This window comes from Pinus tabuliformis, chromosome 4_2 (assembly GCF_031772625.1).
Source record: "Pinus tabuliformis cultivar Carrire ecotype Pingquan chromosome 4_2, CPIR1, whole genome shotgun sequence".
Lineage (NCBI taxonomy): Eukaryota > Viridiplantae > Streptophyta > Pinopsida > Pinales > Pinaceae > Pinus > Pinus tabuliformis.
In genome coordinates this window covers 86532462-86548271 of record NC_142304.1, presented here as the reverse complement: position 1 = coordinate 86548271, position 15810 = coordinate 86532462, and positions in this window count along the sequence as shown.

Sequence of the window (15810 nt, the reverse complement as noted above, 5' to 3'; positions counted from 1 at the left end):
TTTTATATCCCCCAGCGGTTCAAGGTGAAAACAGGAGAGAGAGAGAACTATTATGCTAACGATATGCAAAAATAACAAACAACAAAAAAAAATGCAACACTAACCCCTTAAACCAATCGAATAGATAAAGAGAATGACTCCCAATCCTTTAAAAAAAAACAAAAAACAATGCTATGGGACGCTAAACTCGCTGGCTAATTAAGGTCATCTTCAAAAATATGTATGCATCCAAAAAAAATTATATTTAAAAGTTTTGGGTGGCTTAAACTAGAGTAGCAGCCTGTAAAATTTTTAAGCAAGGCTTCAACACCTTTAAGAACCACTTCCCATTACTGACGAAATCAAATTCAAAATTGTTATCCTCTATTCTGAACAATATTTCTATCGATCAATTTTGCTAGACACCTCAATAATTTTTTTCGTCTTAAAAAAGTCTTAAAATGCCCTCTTATGTAGTAGTGAAATCTCTAACTGGGAATCTCTACTTACAAATCTAAGTTTATAACTAAAATCTCTATTTTGTGGTAGGTAATCAAAGATGGTAGCATGTTATGGTTGTCTCCTCTGTATCATCAACTAATGGAATTTTCAATATTGGAATGTTAATAAACATGATAAGAACATGGAATTTTTATTATGGGAACGTTGTTAGGGATGGTAAGAACATACGGTGAGAAAACCAAGAGAACCCACTGGTGTGTAGGCTTGTGAGAGAGAACCTACTGGCTTTCTCAGGCTTGCGAGAGAGAATAGATATTAGCAAGTGAGAAAGCTAGTAAGTTCTCTCCCACAAGCCTGAGCACTCGGTTCTTATCACCCCTATCGGCAACATTGCTCAGTTGAGGCTGTGCTAGTTTAAACCTTTTCTCACTAAAATTTCTCTGCCTGTCAATGGTGTGTAGGAAGATCTCCAGCGTACATGGAGGTTTTCAAATTTGTTTAGTTTAAGAGTCTAAGCTTCACTAAATAAATAGATGATTTCAGGAGACTCTTTCTTGATATGAATTTGAAAGTTTTGTGAAAGGTACATGGAGGTTCTTAGTACAAAAATTGTTTAGTTTAAGAGAGTAGAAGCCTCACTAAAGATATAAATGATTTCAGAAAACTCATTCCTAAGATATATTTGGAAGTTTTGTGAAAGGTAAATCTGGTTTGACGACATTTTGATGAAAAAGTGCAAACAACAACGTTTCAATTAAAAAATAAATAGATGAATCGAGCTTAAAATGCATTAGAAATCAATTTTATTACTGTTTTAACATCTTGTTTTAATTTTTGAAGAAAATGCATTAGAAATTAAACTTATCATTGCTTTTCCATCCTATTTTAATTTTTAACTTCAAATAGACATGATTATGCGAAAGGACTATCCTATTTAGATTTTTAACTTCAAATATACATGTTTATGCAAAAGGACTAAGTTTTATATGGAGTTATAGTGGTGATTTCTGATTTAAAGGATGTAATTAATTGGTACTCGTCCCTGCTTAAGTTCTATGGCCACTTATAATAGAGTCACAATATTGTGGCATATAGTGATTTATCTTTTAAGAATTGCATTGGCAACAACATTCGTGAAGACTGCACTCTGATTTCATGAGAGATCAACACTGTCCATTAAGGTAACCATTAAATATGGGGCGTGTTGATTCCTAAAAATGGTAGGACAAGCACTCAAGATAATAGAATGCTCTAACAACATTAGTCACTGGGTGCTTCCGAATATGGCTGATGTGGGTCAGCATGGGGGATTGATGAAAGCATGGGGCATTAATGAAACCTGAGACTTGCATGATCACAATAATGAAATCACAGTCATGGATATGGCTCAAGGAGAACTATTTTCTTGCTATAAATACAAATTCGTAGCGTAAAAAGGTGAATGAAAGGTGCCTAAATTTTCCTATAAAACCTAAAAATTGGGAAACTTCACCCTTCTGTAAACTAAGATGTCATTTGCAAAATTGTTGATTTTTATATAATAGTATGGTTTGCAGAAATAATGCTTTATTATGTAGAGATTTTATAGGACCGTGTTGCTTTGAAAAAATTCCCTGCACACACAATGGTTTACTCTAGATATATTTTACAAGACAATGCTGCTTTTACAAAACGCTTCTTTGTAATATCAATAGCGCTAAACCACAAAAGATTAACATAAATTTATAAAGATTGACAGCCATACATACCCGTAAATTCTCATTTCCAATTCTACCCATTCCTATGTCAAAGAAGGGTAAGTGCTGAGAAATTGGGAGGAACATGGGCACCACGCCTGTCACGCCCCTACACCAACGGTAGTCTTTCAACCGCTTATAGCGAGGTGCGGCACCACCGAACGCTTTCTTTTCACCAATACTCACCTTTGTGGACTACGCCTAATTCACTTGTCCTTACTTTGTTTTTTTTCGCAACCAAGTAAAATGCATTTATCCTTTATACTTAATGAAGCCCATACTCATTCATTATCCATATGCAATTAACTAAGAACATCAACAATTGCAAACAAGTATAAAGGGAGGGGCAACTCCTGAACAGTCTGCCCAACAATATATTATAATAGTTTCTTCAATAGTACATCATCAAGTATACTTGGCAAAACTCCAAGTCTATACTTAGAATAATTTTACAATGTACAAGTGTTCCTTGCCAAACCAGGTCTACACTTAGAATATTTTTACAATACAAGCAACCTGCTTTACAACCATGTGCACCCTTCCACAAGAAGAAGTGCTCACCCAAGCCACTCAACCTTCCCACCAAGTCCTGCACACATAACCCGAACCTCTACACCTCAACCGGCATAAAAATACCAAAACTTCACTCTAGATGGACTACGCATGAGATATGTGTATCCTCTTTTACCCTTTGCAGTTTTTTACCCCTTATGCGTATGGGAGAGCAAGTTCGATGATCCAAATGAGCTCCAAGTTCATGCACTTATACCCATCCTAACGTAGGCTTATGAAGGGGTGTGTAGCCCCATGGCCGACCCCATACATCCATTAACTTACACCCACAACGCTCCTTCACAAGTCGGCTTGTAGCTTCTTAAGTCATGGTGTAAGTGTGCGTTCCAACACTTAGTCGAATTCATAAGTGTTGCTGGTTTCGTCGCTTTTCCGTGTGCGCTCACCCGCCCGTCGTGTAGACCCGCCCGCCTGTCATGCAGACTCGCCCGCCGTGCAGCCTCGCCCGCTCGCCGTGCAGCCTTGCCCGCCTGTCGTGCAGACCCGCCCGTCGGTCGTGCATCCCACGCCCGCCCGTGCGCCCACGCCCGCCCGTGCGCCCGCGCCCGCTCGTGCGCCGGTGCACGGTGACTTCGCCCGGCGCCCAAACGCGTCCGTAACTAAGGACCTTACATCCTCCTCCACCTGAAATCGTTGTCGTCCTCGACAACATACCATCCTCCAAGCATCACTATCCATGATGTCGACTCCCCTCGCATATGGCAAACATCCCGGCAACATATGTAGGACTCCATCTCCACCATGTCTCATCTTAGCAACCAACTGTTACCAAGATACTCCATACCAATGTATGTCATATATCAGATGTCCATGATCACCGACCACCCTGTCACAATCTCCTCATGCTGCTCTCCATCACGGAAGGTTGATCCCTCCAACTCAAGCTACATGTCCACCGCAACAATGTGTCGAACTCCATCATGTCATCACCACCATGTGCAAAACTTCCCATGATATGTCAACAAGTGCTAACACACCTCAAACATGTGCCAACATCTCATCTCAACAATATGTCATATATCGGAAGTCATCTCAATCCATGATCATCAACCACCATGTCACAATCTCCACATGATGCTCTATCGTGGAAGGTTGGTCCCTCCATCTCAAGCTACATGCCCACTGCAACATATTGTGTCGACCTCATCATGTGTCGTCCTCATGTGAACTGCTGCCATGATACTCCAACACAATGCCAACATATCTCTGTACATGCTAGCCCCCATGTTTGAACTAGTTGGGTAGCTAATCCAACCGTCACGCCCAAACCATGAGAATGCACATCCTCATGCCACCATCAGTTGTTCCTCAAAGCATCCTGTCACATCCTGAACTCGATCAAGAATCCATCCATATAAGTAAACCACGCTCAGGTCCATGAAGTAGTCCTCATCTCAACTGCAACATGTCATCCATGATGTTTGGTGTCAATGTGCTACACGAAGTCAGCCACATCTACTCCAACATCATCCATAGGTGTGCCTCCTCCATATGAAGAGACCTTCTCATCAAACCCCAAATCTCGGTATGCCACATTCAAGTCCATGAAGCTACCTCCATCACATTTGCAATGTGTCAACCCTCAAGTCTCCATAGAAACAAGCATACACCTGCCTCATCTATCCATGTGCTACCCATGATCATAGATCAATTAGCTCCCATGTGTCAAAAGGTAGTTGAGTCTCGGCTCAACTCATGCCCCAAGTGTAGCCACCAAGGCATCATCATCATCGTAACTCCATCACTCCAAAGTGTCTCATATCGATCCTCCACATCAAGTCACTCTTTCAAGTCACACCCATGCATGTACTTGAAAGTATGCACCTGCATCAAAGTCCCTGACCTCAGCTCCTCAATGCATCAAATCTTCTAAGTCCACCATGTATGAAGTCCCCCAGAGTCACAACAATCTCATGTCATCATGAGCTCCATAAGTCATCTCTAACCAACATCTCCATGTAGTAGGAATGCTCCATAATATGCTCACAACTCCATCCAAGTCCACGGTCTTGTTGCACAAGAGTGTACAACCTCCCCATCGGCTCATAAGTAATAAGTCTCCATGTCACATTAGCAAATCCATCTGCACAACATTCCTACCTTAGCACTCCTCCTTGGATGCCCATAAGTGACACCTCTACAAGTGCTCCACATAATGTCCCTACATAAGACTGCCATGCTCCATGTCTCCAACCTGATGTCCATGACTAAGTTTCCCCTGTAGTCCAACCAAGTAGACTCATCACAACCATCGGCCATCCTCATCCAAGTTTGCAATCTTCGGTCTAGTGAACTCGGTCACCCAACCATATCATCATCACATGAGTTTCTCTATCACAGCTCCTCCACCAAAGGTTCCACCAAGACTTGCTCTTGGTCTCGACCATGAGAAGTCCACCCAAGCAACCCAAGTGTGTGCCCTCCAATCTGTCCATGAGTCATGCTGGGCACTTAGCCAAAGTGGCTAAAGCATGACCCAATCATCCACAACGATCATCATGTTCCTCCCTTGTCACGGGCCCTTGCACCTTTCATCACAAGGTCACAAGCAACCCCAACAAGTCCTGCAACAATCAACAATCCTTGCTTCTCCATACAAGGTCTCATCATAGACATCCATGGTAAGATCCTCCCTAGCATTGGAAAACTGGCTTTGCCCTTCCCCGCATATGGTCCATCTACCAAATGCCCAAATGAAACACAAGTATCACTACTTACTTTATCATCATGAGGCTCCTCCATGAGAGTACCCTCATCCATACATGTCTGCAAACTGCACGATCCTGGTCCAACTTGATCAATCTCAAGCTCATCCTCCATCATGGTCATGTCTGCAACATCTTCAATCATCATCACTTCCTCTTCCTTGATAGCACAATCTGCAACTTCATCTTTCTCCACTGTCCAACCAAGTTGAAGAAGCTCTCCTTCAACATTCTTTTCCAAGACTTCAAGCTTATCTCGGATCCGGGGATTCTCTTCCTTCAACCTCTTCAACCTGTATAAGGTAAGCAGAGCTTCCCTTCACCTTCTCCCAAACTTGCCATGCCTTGTACTTCGTCTTCCCCGGTTCATACTTTGTTTGGTCCACAGACGCCCAAACCGTGTATACCTTCCCACACGCAGTTCCACTTGCCCATCTGACAAGTGCCCAAATCGTATGACCAGCACGCAGTACCGCCTGCCCAACTCTACGATACCCGGTTCCAACCTTTACCAGCTTCACCAAGTTCCTTGCAACCATGAACCGACCCTTGTTCCACTTCGTGTGAAACGACTTCCTTCACCAGCAACTACCTTTGTCACTGTCATGAGCAACCCTGCTCCAACCGAGTCTTGAAACTACCTTCAAATGCTTCAACACCTGAACCTTGTTCAAGCCTCAATATCACCTGTCAAATTTCCAAGTGTATACACACTTGCTTCGCCCAGCTTCCTGCAAGACTTCTCCAAGTCTTCAGACCTGCTCTGATACCACCTGTCACGCCCCTACACCAGGGGTAGTCTTTCAACCGCTTATAGCGAGGTGCGGCACCACCGAACGCTTTCTTTTCACCAATACTCACCTTCATGGACTACGCCTAATTCACCTGTCCTTACATAGTTTGTTTTTCGCAACCAAGTAAAATGCATTTATCCTTTATACTTAATGAAGCCCATACTCATTCATTATCCATATGCAATTAACCAAGAACATCAACAATTGCAAACAAGTATAAAGGGAGGGGAAACTCCCGAACAGTCTGCCCAACAAGATATTATAATAGTTTCTTCAATAGTACATCATCAAGTATACTTGGAAAAACTCCAAGTCTATACTTAGAATAATTTTACAATGTACAAGTGTTCCTTGCCAAACCAAGTCTACACTTAGAATATTTTTACAATACAAGCAACCTACTTTACAACCGTGTGCACCCTTGCACAAGAAGAAGTGCTCACCCGAGCCACTCAACCTTCCCACCAAGTCCTGCACACATAACCCGAACCTCTACACCTAAACCGGCATAAAAATACCAAAACTGCACTCTAGATGGACTACGCATGAGATATGCGTATCCTCTTTTACCCTTCGTAGTTTTTTACCCCTTATGCGTATGGGAGAGCAAGTTCGATGATCCAAATGAGCTCCAAGTTCATGCACTTATACCCATCCTAACGTAGGCTTATGAAGGGGTGTGTAGCCCCATGGCCGACCCCATACATCCATTAACTTACGCCCACAACACTCCTTCACAAGTCAGCTTGTAGCTGCTTAAGTCATGGTATAAGTGTGTGTTCCAACACTTAGTCGAATTCATAAGTGTTGCTGGTTTCGTCGCTTTTCCGTGTGCGCTCACCCGCCCGTGTGCGCTCACCCGGCCGTCGTGCAGACCCGCCCGCCTGTCGTGCAGACCCGCCCGCCGTGCAGCCTCGCCCGCCCGCCGTGTAGCCTCGCCCGCCTGTCGTGCAGACCTACCCGCCGGTCGTGCAGCCCGCGCCCACCCATGCGCCCGCGCCCGCCCGTGTCCGCCCGCGTGCCCGTGCACGATGACTTCGCCCGGCGCCCAAACGCGTCCGTAACCAAGGACCTTACAATGCCCCTGGAGACTATGAAGTTGTTGAAGGGCCTGTTAAAATTCATGGACGTGGTCACTATTTTCACATTTCTCTCATGCATTATCAATGCAAAGGTTGCTATCCTTCAATCGATGTCCAGGGCGATGTGAATGGTGCTTTTCTTCATCCCCACCACTTTGTCTATGGTGAAGTTGACATCGTTGCTAGTAGTATTCAACACTTGAACATAAAAAAACTCATTGGTAATGTATATTTAAATTGGAAAACTCTGGCAATCTTACCATTGTGAGGATGGTTCTCACAATCAACCAAAACAATAGTGTTGTACCAGAGAGAATTTTTTTTTCCCTGAAATTGAAATTATAATGATATTCAACTTTAATCAACTGAGTTTGACCTAGTTTCTAAAAATATATTTAGAATCGGCATCACAGATTTCAAGAATATTCTTAATTGTAAAAAGGTTATTTGTTTTTCTTGTCTACTAAGTTTTAATTTTTAACCTCCCTCTTGTCTATCAAGTTTTGAAGTATTTCCAATTTTTACCATCCAGTTTCTATTGTAACTTGAACATAAATAAATTTTATGAAAAAAAAAACATTTTTAATCATTAAATAAAACCTATCCGTGCTTCTCACGGTCGTCTTGATTGAAGCAATCTTTGCATTGGACAACAAGATCCTTTCTATTCTTGCAGCGGTAGGGATTCCGCAAAATGTTGGTGTTTGGAGGTGTAGTCCACATGCTCTCTGAGAATGGATGTGTTTTTTGGTAGCCTTAAGGGATGGGTTTTCTATAACATCTACAATAAAAAATAAATTCTATGTTAATATTCTTTTAACCAAACATGGATCCAAAGATATATTTATCTTCGTAGAAACCCAACTCAACCAGGGCTAAATATGAATTTCTTAATGTCAAGTTGTTTCTTTAACTATAATTATAAACTTAAAAAGGTTGAAATAATGAAGTACTTTCTAACAGAGGTAAGGAGATATTTGGAGTACATCCATACATATATACAGAACATTCAATGACACTAATAGAAAAATGGAGTCTTCTAGTTTGGGGTATCCACTTCACATGCATATAAAAATAAAATGAAAAAGTTTGGGTACTTAGAATATAGAATTAGTGGTATTCTCAATGATCATTTCCTCTGATATAATAGTTGGAAAATCATATCAAATAAAGTTACAACAATTAGAATTGAAGTGGCATTATCACCATGAATCCCAACCACTTGGGCTACTTCAGAGGAACTTACTAGATGATTGTTTAGTAAACCCATATCTCTTGAATTACATACTTCATATTGATATTGGAGTGAACCAGACTAAGAAAAGGGGAATTCAAGGAATAAATTGGAGGCAAGAATGGTTTTCCAGAGTTACAGTTGGATTGTTGCATGGGACATAATAATGCAAATTATGTGGCAGGTAATACTTTTTGCAGGCAGACAATAAGGAAAAACAGAACAAGAAAGAAATTTTAAAAATATCTTACAAAGTTATAAGCCTAAATAAATAAGGTTTTGGCACTTCAGATCAGTTATGGTTTTTGAATCTTGCAAGCAAAAATTGAAAAGGGCTAACTTGGTACTTACACATTTAAGTTTATAGTGGTTTAGTGAAAGCAATGAAAAGAAAGGGGAATGATAATATTTGCTTCACATACTTGTCCTTTCTTTGGGAGTAGGAAAAGTTAAGAACCTATCTACAATATGTAGAATAAAGGTTTCACATGATAGAAAATATTTCATGCATGAAAGTGTTGTATGGCACCAAAAATGAAGTGCCAAGTTCGTGACATATGGAAGACTATGATGGAATTTTGATTTCTAGATATTGTGATCTTCCTCTCCACATTTGACACTACACTTGGTGGGACACTACTATTTGTAGCTTGATTCACACTTATGCACACTCAAGTATTATTAGAAACAAATGGATAGAACATTGGAACCCATATTGTAGAAATTAATGTGTAGATTCGAAATTGTTCATGAAATTTACTAAATTACAAGACTCGAAGCCACTCTATTAATTTGTGGAAGTTAATTCACCATCTAGAACACAAATCATAGCCATGCAAAAGGAAACATCACACATGCACATAGATTTATCTAGGGGGAAAACGACTTCTCAAAACCCCTTCCTATCTGTATTGAATTAATCAGATAATAGAGATTAAATACATATCCTTGCTCAAGCTTAAGCACACCCTCAAAGTGTATAGTCTATATCCGTGCATGACTGATTGACCCTAGCCAACACTTACCAAAATTTCAAGCCCTCCATGCTCCTATTTCTGTGTATTATTCCTCTAGGAAATTAGCCCCTATTATTTAGGAATTTCCCGCTATTGAATTTTGCAATTCTTCTAGTTCCTTTCTCTAACTGTATGCACCATCTGTAGACATGGGAAATATGCTACAATTTATGGTACATTGCCTTGAAATTTCCATCTCAATTGGGTAAATTGAATTCTCTGCATGCAAAGATTATTTTGGGTTGATTGATGAGTTAACAAGTTGATCACTGAGTGTGGTTGAAGTTCCACTTCCACAACTTGACCTACACTAGTTCTTTTGTCAGTTAGAACTAGTTTTTTTTTTCCTAAGTTAAGATAATCTATTGATATAAAACAAAAATGTACATAGAGGACTTTGCCTCAGCAGAGTTGAACATAGTGTTTCAGAGTATATCTGGACTGCCCCAACATTGGGGAAACCAGTCCACATAAACAAAAACTAGCAAGGGTATCAGTTCTTGAGACCAGAAACAACAAAGGAACCAATGAGGTTTTACCATGACAAAGATCCAGACAAAGGACCAGATTCGAGCAAAAACTAACAAAAACAAGAAGACCAAACAGACGACACCTGGGCGCCACGCCAAACTATTTGAAATCATTCGGGATGGGTTCCTCAATAATTGGGCATGCCCAATCATCCACCTCGTCCGTCAACACGCTGCGGTGTGGCTCTCCTCCACCGCCAAGTGGCTCATCTGCCGGATGGGCGTTGCCATGCCTCCTAGTCGCCACCTGCGAAGCTAACCTGTCATAACCGATTCCACCTGGGCAGCGCGTGGTTGCAGAGCTACCACCCTCAGCATGCTGACTGCCACCAATATTCTTGCCATGCAGAGCAAAATTACCTTCGTCCAGCAAGTTCTTCCCTGTGTCTGCCATTGCCGCGTCTGGGGGCTTCCTCTTGCTGCAAGTCGGAATTTTCCACCTGAGAAGTAGGTTTCTCATTGTCTTCTGTGAAGAGGATGGAGATTGTAGCGGTAATATCTGGCCTGTTCAGGGTGCTACAGAATCTAAATTTGGTTGAGTGGGGGGCCGGATGAAGGGGCAAAGGAAAACTAGTAGAGTGAACTGTAAAATCATCGTGATTTGCATCTGAAGACTGAGCATGACCCCGTCCACTTCGTGTACTAGGATATCTGCCTGAACCAAACCTCTGGGGATGATGCAGTTCAGGGGAGGGAGAGGAGGCAACAGGCTCAGGGTGCGGATCAGTCTGAGGGCGAGAACTGCCTCCCCGAGTTCCGCCTCTTCGACTTCGCATGCGATGCCGCACCATGCTGGAATTTCTGGCTGAGTGATCAGAGGGAGCTGTGATAGAAGGAGCGATGACAGAGGGAGCGCTAACAGAGGGATTGTGAGGGGGAGCAGGGTCAGTATGGGCAATGGTTAGATAACAGAGACTGGAATGGGAATGGTGATGCCCATTTCCAAAATCAACGCAACAAACTAACCAACAACGACGCCCAGTTACTATGCGGGAGCTAGGTTCAGAAGCTTGGAGTGGGCAGTTGCAGTGGAGCAGGGGAGGAGAGACGATGAGCTGAGGTAAATCCATGTCCGAACAGTTAATGAATTTTCTTCGATTCGACCCTGCACTAAATGTCACCTGCGATGTGTCAAGAGGGCGTCTCAGGGTGGTATGGGGAGAGGCGCCATTAGCCAAGTGGCCTGTCCTCTCGCCGCCGGTGTTCCTTGTTTCCATTAAATCAGTGTGTGTCACCCGCATCCGGGTTCAGTTAGAACTAGTTTAATTGACAATAACTCAAATTAATTGAAATAAATTGCTACAAATTAGAAATCAATCATACTGCATTGAACTTGAGCTTCCCCAACTCGAATTAACTGAGTTACCTGAGTGGCAAGTGCCATGCCACCTCAATTAACTAACTCCAAGATTTTTGCTGAAATAGAAATTCATTTTTTCTCTACTTTGACCAAGGCAAAGTCAAACTGAGATTTTTTTGTTGCATTTTCAACACATGCATTCTTTTGGATTTTTTCTATCTAGAGGAAAATCCCTAATGACTTCCTCTCATTTTGAGGATGTTGTGTAAGATTATCCCTAGCTTCTTCAGGGCACAAGCCCAGGTTACAATGATATACTCATCATGAGGTCAACATGTCACTTGTATAGAATCTAGGTGGTGAGTATAAAGCTATTCCTCAACAACTTGAGCTAGACCTAATAGACTTTGTGTTATTGTGTTATATGGTGAGTATAAAGCTATTCCTCAAAAACTAATTGGTCAATCTTGGTAATGTTTATATACTCTATTGTTGTTTTTCTAGGCTTGGGGGCAAATTAGGTAAATTAAAAGCAACAAACAACTTGGCAAGGTAATATGGTAATAGTAGGACTCAAAGTTGACAAACATAGAAAATACATAAATAAAAAAATTACATAATTTAACATTGGAGTACAACACTTCAATACTAGGTGTAATGTAATGAAGGCAATTACAGTGCACAAAAACAAAAAGGAATGCGATTGAATGGTAAAATTACACAATATAGTTGATAATTCAAAGGGAAAATCCACCTTTATAGTAAGAGGTGGGTTGATGTTGTCATTGGAGTTCGTAAACTCTAGATCAACTAGTGATTTTACCATCTTTGTTACCTTCATATCCAATTTCCTCATCAATTCTTATGTCTCATCCAAACGGAGAAGTGTTTGATAAAAACTAATATGGAGACAAGCTATAACAAATTTTCACATGAAATTATCTTTATGAGTTAAGAAACCTAAATATAGAAATAAAAAGTAATGAAACAATATGGTTGATGTGATATTTCAATACATAGCAATAAAAATCCATTTCCAGATTTCCATTTCCGGATTTCCATTTCCGAATCAAAGTCGGGAGACCATCTGTTTAGATAGAGGGCTCTTGAATCCATGAAGTAGGGGCCATTTCTAAAGATAAGGTTCTGATACTCTTTTGTTTCGAAAAGGAAAGTGTAGAAGCCCCTTCCACAGAATCTAATAGCTATTTTCCCTTGTATTATCACATTCCAGTTATGTTCCACCCATTTTTGAACTGCTCTGGGCGAAGGCCAGAGGCCAGTGAACTGACCAACGAGGCCCCTCTCAGCTAAAGTGATTGTGGCCTTCCTCGAGAGACTGGGAGGAAGAGATACTTCAGGGATTTCATCAAGTTTCTTAACGAACTTGGATGCAGAAGGACAGATTCTTGATGAGGCATTCTCAGGGATAAGAGATGAAAACAGTTTCTCATAGTCTTCCAAGCCTGGGGACGATGGATCAGTCCCAGCCATGGCGGTGTAGGAGGGCCAACTCGCGGTCGGTTGAGGATAAAACGGAGGCGGTGAAGGGAGGGACCCCAGAGCTGGGGCCGGGCAGGAGGCCCGAGAGAGACCGAAAGGCAGAGGGGAGCCCAAGAGGGTGCAGAGCGGGGTCAAACCTAGTAGCAGAGCTGCCAGGCAGGGCCTAGAGAAGGCAAAGATCCAGTCAGGGGCGGTCGCGCGGGAGCTCTGAATTCAGGTTTTCTTTGTTCGTTTTATTTGAGGATTCAAACCCTCTTAACTCCATAGCATTGATTACATTCACCATTCAAAATTACCTTTCATATTTAATAATAAGAATATTCATAGTAATTCCACATAGTCACGTACCATAGGCCTCGAGAATGGCATCAAGTTGTGGGCTCCGAAATGAGTTCTAAGCCATATGAAATGTGTAGAATGTTGGACATGGCCACGATGCTATGAATTATCAAGCATAAGAATCATCAACAGTGGCAAGCCCATATCGAATGTGGAGATGAGAGTGGGTGAATAGCCTTTGAACGAATGATGGGAGGAGTTGGTATGTCGTTGGGTTGATGTGGCATCATGTTATTGGGTATTGGGCCTAGAATAATTCCTGAAAATGCACCCCTCAATTGGTTTAATATTTTTAATGGAAACCGAGGTATATCCGCTAATTTTCCATCATCTTGGGTTATATTCATGTGGGTTTTTTTATAATTTTCTTTCCCAAAATCATGTGCAATTGTAACAATAAATTTGATATTCATCACATTCTGCGAATATATTTCAAGAAATCATCATATCACATACTCATTGATTCCTTATAACTAGAAGAAACAACTTGAATGTGCATTAAAAGAGGGCATAAAAGAAAAAGGACAAAATAGGTGGAAAGGACAACGCACACAATTAAATCTTAGATATGATTTAATTTGGTGGCCATGGCTTGCTAATAAATAAGCATTAAATGAATTTAAGATTTGAATGCGGGGAGAGAGAAGGAAGTCCGCCATTTGAAAAAATCACAAATAAAAAAAGAACAATGAATTTTGATTGAGATGGGGCAATGATAGTGCAAGGTTGCACACAATGTTCAATTTTATCCACCATTTTTCTCATTAAACAAAGAATTTGAGCACTGTACACTAGAATTTAAACTTTTTGAGCTAATAATAGGTTGTTAGCTAGGTTTTTTTGAGTTGATATAGATTATCACCATGAGGGTATATTTATCTTAGCATTGTTTGACTATTTTGATGTTTTCTATGCACCTTACATCAGATAATCAAGCTTCTTTTGTTGCATATCATTTTTTTCATTTTCTTTGCATATTGTTGTTAATGATTTAAGATTTCAAGTATGTTTCAAGAAATCGACTGGATTATGATTTTGTCATGGGCTCAAGAAGTTGGGAATTGAATTGTGTTTTGTAATGGATTAGAGAAGTTGGGAATTGTAACAACTATTTGTAAAAGAAAATACAATTTCTACAACTCATTTATTTCTTGTTTGAGGTTTTTGTTGTGAATTTCATCTTTGGGTATGAATTCAATGCATTATATGAATATAATGTTGTAATACTAAAACATTGTAATGATTTGAAGGAGAATTTGGTTTATTCTCATGCTAGACAAAATGCCTTTAGGTAGGGCTCTTACTATAACACCCATGGAATTCCCCAAGGGAAAGAAACCTATAGAACAAATGAATGCTTTGCAATAGAAACCTATTATGGTAGAAATATCTTCAAAAGAATAAATTTTTGATATCTAGACACCTCAATCAAAGGTGGAACAACCAAGACCTATTTTCAAAGACATTGAAGCCATCAAAAGGGCTCAAAACCCTTTTCCATGATGAGGGGAGGTGTATCAAAGATTTCACATATAAGAGTGTCTAGAAATAGTACCTCATAAATTCACCTTTTTTTTTTTAATTAAAATATTTATATTATATATGATCAAAAATTACATTCATGAGAGCTCTACGGATTTGCAAAATCCAGCCATAATCATGATCTAGCCAAACCAAGGAAATGCTAGAAGCAGGAGGAGGCTTTTTTGAAAACTGTAACGAGAGTTGGTCTTCAAAATTGTCATTGTACTTATGTAATTATATATTTTATGTAAAAACATAAATAAAGAATTATTTTTTCAAGCATGGGTTTCATGTTCAAGTCAATTTATTAATTAAGTCAAGCATGTTTTTCATGCTTCTAAGGCTTATTGAGTCAAAAGAATATTTTTCATGATTCAAATTATTGTATTAGAGTCAAGTCCCATTTGGAATTTGAAAAGAAAGTGGAAAAATATTTTTATTTGAGTCTAAAATATCAATTTTGTCCCCATAAGACCAAGTTGGACCTACCTAGACAAGTCGGCCTTGAAAGTGAACTATTTAACCTCCCAGATGTGTATAAATCGAAGACAAATTGACCTCATTTAGAGTATGTCAAGTAAATTTTATTTCTATGCCAAGAAGAAAGAGAAAACAAACAAAAAAGTCAAGAAGAAAAAGCAAAAGTTAAAGGAGAAAGAGTGAAGGTCAATGGAGGAAAAAATATACCCTAATTCTCTCACACATGTGAAATTTTGAAGCAATTGTAGGGGCTAAAAATCTATAGTTTGACCGAGTTTTGAATGTGTTGACTATCATTGACCAAAATGAATTTTGACTTGTTGGAAAAACTTGAAAGGAGAGTTTACTTGGGTATTGTAGGAAGTCTTGGTCTTGGTGTCCGGGTCTTGGAATTATCACTTTGATTTTATTCTATAAGAAAATAAGAAATTACTGGGTTTTCCCCCTTGGAGGGGTTTTCCCCGAGCTTCGAGTCTATATCTCGTGTTCATTGTTTTATGTGATATTCATAGTTTATGGTTTGGTAATTGGTTCATGAATTGAACATAACAAA